The 4634-nt window shown below is 25.8% G+C and overlaps 1 protein-coding gene across 1 annotated transcript in view; it reads right to left on the bottom strand.

Moving 5' to 3' along the window:
- Positions 1-4634, bottom strand: part of LOC117182033 (protein O-mannosyl-transferase TMTC2) — a 560376-nt gene that overhangs the window by 323793 nt on the left and 231949 nt on the right. The gene's annotated exons all lie outside the window — the stretch shown is intronic.

Genomic DNA, 4634 nt, shown 5'->3' with positions numbered 1-4634 from the left:
CTATCTCACGGTTGTGAGACGTGGTTATGGCTGAAATTTTACCGCGATTTCACTGGAAGCGGGTGCAATTTTTCAGATTAGCACCCGCTCCCGGCGAAATCCAGCGGTTGTCCTTATGACAAATTTTTAATTATATATATATATATACGGGCATACGGGCGAGTAGGGCGCGCCATCTTTCTGTCATCTGATATTTCTAATGCATTGTGACTCTCTATTTCTCTCTGGTTCAAATAACTAACTATTTTTGTTAATTGGGCAAATATGAACAGAAATGTTCATTAATAACATATTTCTATACTATTTCACGATAAAGCAAACCGATTAATGTAAGAATAGTTGAAAATTACTTTTTACATAAATATTTTTTAAATGATCAACTTTTCTTGTCCATTGGCTAATTATCATGGAAAATATTGATTGGCTATCACTTTTAGTTGTTTTTGCTAATAAAATGGAGCTCATTCTTGAAAAAATAGTCCAAATATGTATTTATTTATAAAGATTGTTTAAATAATTATTATTTTTCATTAATTTTAAGAAAATTACAGCTAGATGTCACAAGCAAAATATTTTTAGTAGAATTTGCAGAAAATTTGATTTAATTGTAGGATAATGTTGAAAATGTAAATTGGTTTATAAATATTTCTTAAATTATTAACATTTGTCGCTGATTTAAAAAATATAACAGCAAGTGGTCACTGGCAAGATATTTTTAATAAGTTATGCAAAAAATGAGGTATATTTATTGTGTTATACGAAAACTGTATATTAGTTTTTAAAAATTGTTTAAATAATTGTTAAACATCGGCACTTAAGTTATCGCAATGAACACAAAATTCTCTCATTTATAAAAACTATCATACTGCTGTTTTTAATTATATTGAGTCGTATTTTTTAAATTATTCATAGCAAGACACAGTTAAAAAAATAGAATTTTTTTTAAAATTATTTTTCAAAGCTTTTTGAATGATTCGAAAACAAGTTTTTAGACTTAATTATCATCTTCAAAGTTTATCGTTAACGTCAATCAAAAGTTTTTTTATTATCTACTTACTCTTATAGTTTTGTATATTTTGAAGGTATAATAAAGAGCATGATTTTCACAACTGAAATTTTCGATAAATAAATTTATGTTTTAATTAAATTAGAAAAATAATTCACTAATGGTTGAAGATAAAAGCTATTACATTAACAGACAACTTGTGTGAATCACATAAGATTTACGTTGTTGCCAAAAGCCTCTTAAGTCCAAATGAATCGATTCCATTTATTAATGAGAGCAGATTTAAATATTTACCCAATTTTATGAACGAATTTTTTTCTCGACAACTTTAGTTACATTTTAGAGTTTAAATTATAAAATGAAATTTGATGCAAATTTTACATCTCATCATTTTCAAAAAAGTGGAATTTTTTCGTAAGGGGCTGAAGCGATAATTGCCAATTTGGTCTACAAACTTTCATATTAAATATCCGATCAAAGTCGTTATTTGTTCCGAAATTAATAATAATTATATCCTCAAATTTTTCACAAAAATCGCATATTTTATTAAATTAAGTTATAAAAATCTGTTTCAAACATATATGGAGCACCCTCTGCTTAATTATTTAGTATAAAGTATGAAAAAGACAGTTAAAAAAAAATCGATTTTTTTATATTTTCCATATAGATTGTTTATTCAATAAACTTGAAAAATTGCATAAAACAATGAAAATGTTTATTTTCGGGATTTGTCGAACTGTTATGTGAAATACTGTGGCAATATTGTCATTTTAGATAGAAGGCATATCCTGTTTCATACAGAAAACATACACTTTCAAAAATTAAAAAGTTTGTATCTCCAACTAAAGAAAACAAATGGTCCGCATATTGTATTAGACATATTATACTCAAACAACACACCTAATGTGCAAGTACTTTTCAGTAGCAACCATCTTCTTTCATGCGTTTGTAGACTATAAGAATAAAAAGATATATAAAAATATTATTATTATCCTTTTTGTAGATTAAAAACGAAATTCTTAGAAAGTTAAAAATCAAGGTGTTTGGTGCATTTGCAAAAAATAAAGTAAACATCAATTTACGAGTTGAAATTTGTTTAATTTTCCTTCTTAAAAGGATTAAAAGAATAAAATCAAACTTCACAACTTGTATTCATGAATAAAGACTCTAATGATAAAAGAATAGCTATATAGACGCAAATCAAAATTTGCAGTGATTTTATTTTTAGTTGAATGTAAAAAATTTCGGATCAATATAAAAGCCCTTTTCCTATTTATATTAATTATAATAAAAATGGAAATGATTGGCGAGATTCGGAAGTGCGCTCTTATTATGTATCAATAATCTTTTGTATTTAAGTTAAATTTTCGAGGTTCAAAATTTCAACGTCAAAATATAATTATTATTTTTTTTATGAACATGTATATAATTACAAGTATAAAGCTCTTATTCACTATTTTTTATACTTAAACTTATTCTTGTTTTCATATTTGCAGAAGTGACTAGATAGTTCATATTATTTGCAAAACTTCAAGGGAATCTAAGAAATTTAAAAAATGTATTAAGATTGCAAACAATTTTTAAACCTTATAAAGATTTTCAATGATTCCAAGGAAATATGCAGAATGAGAAACTCTTTTTATGATATTTCAATAGATAACCAAGATTTCTAACATTTTACAATATTTCTATAAAAATAATTTCACAAGAATCAAGGATTTTTGAGCATTCAGAGGGTTTACGTATTATATTATCTAATAATATCTAATTTTATCTGAGGAATTGTCGAGAGCTTAGAAAAATGTTTTAGTTTAATATTTTTATGTTTATTTATTAATATTATGTTTATGATTCCTTTTGAAATTGCGAAGCATTATAATAAAAGTAAAATATTAGTTCAAATTTATTTCAAATAATTTTTAACGTAAACAACTAGGTAAACATCGATTATTTTTCATTTTTAAACTACCTTCATCAACCTGTAGAGATGAAATTTCATTTAAAACCTAAATTTCAAAACCAAAATGACGAATTTGAAACAAATAAAGACTTTTCGGTCATGAAAGAAAAAATGCACCTAAATTGTTGAACGTTTAAGCCAAAATCTATGAGATGAATCTTCATACAAAAAAACAACAATATTTCAACATAGGAGGTGAACTTTTAATCACCTAGTTACATTTTTAATTGAAAGAGGTGAGTTTTCAACACGATATTTAAGCTTTTAACCAGAGAGGTGAAATTTCAACTAGAAATAAAAATCGTTATCAAAACAGCTGAATTCACAAAGAAAAATTTTTACCCACATTTTTCAATAAATACATTCGTTTTTATTCAAGAAAGATGAAATTTACTCTAAAGCAGATAAATTTTTTAAATCAAAAACACAAATTTAAAAAAAAAACTTGTATTTTCATCGAAAAAAGATTTCAGTTGACTTTTTAATGCAAAAATATAAATTTTTAACAAAAATTAAGAGTTGAATTTTCATTTCAAAAAGATGACCTTTATACAAAATTGTTGCATTTTTAACTAAGAAAGATGTAATTTCTACTAAATTAGATGAACTTTTAAATTAAGAACACAAATTAAAAAACGGAAAAGCAATATTAAAAGTTTCATCCAAAAATGTTTTTAGTTTTACTTTTCAATATCAAAATATGAGCTTTAAAATGAAGCAAGAAGTACATTTTTTACGAAGATGCTTGGATTTTTAACACAAGCAGTCGAATTTTCCACAAAAAAGTTGAATTTTCAACTAAAAAGGATGACTTTTTAACAACTCTATTGAACCTTGAATCAAATACAATGAAATCCTTTAATGACCCTCCCTTCTATAACCCTTCAGAGAATTGACTCCCTGTCGCAGGTAGGTGTAAAGGGAGCTGCGCGGGGTACGCGGTTGATCCTCAATAGAGCAGGCGTGAACAAACAAAAGTGGAGCTGGCTATAATGAATTAGTTCCCACCCGTCGTCAGCCCCAAAATCGGCGCTATAGAGGAGTTTAGCTGTATTTGCATTTTCATGTAAGAAAAGTCAAATTTATAGTAAACAGCAAATGAATTTTCATATATAAAAGAAAAATTTTAAAAGTAATGGTTGAGTTTTCATCCAAAAAAGAATTCAGTTAACTTCTTAACAACTAAATATGAATTTTTAACAACAATTAAATTTTCTACGAAAATGTTGAATTAAAAACAAAAAAGTTAAATTTTCAAGCAAAAAGAATGGCTTTTTAACAAAACTGTGGAATTTTCAAATAAAAAGTTGCATTCTTATCTCAGAAAGATAAAATTTCTTCCGAAACATATGCATTTTTATATTAAAAAGACAAATTTTCAACAACAAAAATCTTAATTTTTCGTCTAAAAATATTTAAGCTTGACAAATGTTCAACAAAACAGTTAAATTTTCAACCACAAAAGATGATTTTTTGAACAAAATTGTTAAACTTTTGAAAAATTGTAAAATTCATAAATAAAAAGGTGATCTTAGGAAGAAGAATGAAAAAATAAAAGGCAAATAAATTCCTAAGAAGAACATTATATCAGGGTTACCACAAAACTTCACTTTAGAAATTCCCGTATTTTTCCCCAACCAATTTTTTATTTTCCTGCCTATTATTATT

This window comes from Belonocnema kinseyi, chromosome 10, assembly GCF_010883055.1.
Source record: "Belonocnema kinseyi isolate 2016_QV_RU_SX_M_011 chromosome 10, B_treatae_v1, whole genome shotgun sequence".
In the NCBI taxonomy this organism is placed as follows: Eukaryota; Metazoa; Arthropoda; class Insecta; order Hymenoptera; family Cynipidae; genus Belonocnema; species Belonocnema kinseyi.
The sequence above is the reverse complement of the archived record's forward strand: the minus strand, read 5'-3'. Positions and strand labels throughout refer to the sequence as shown.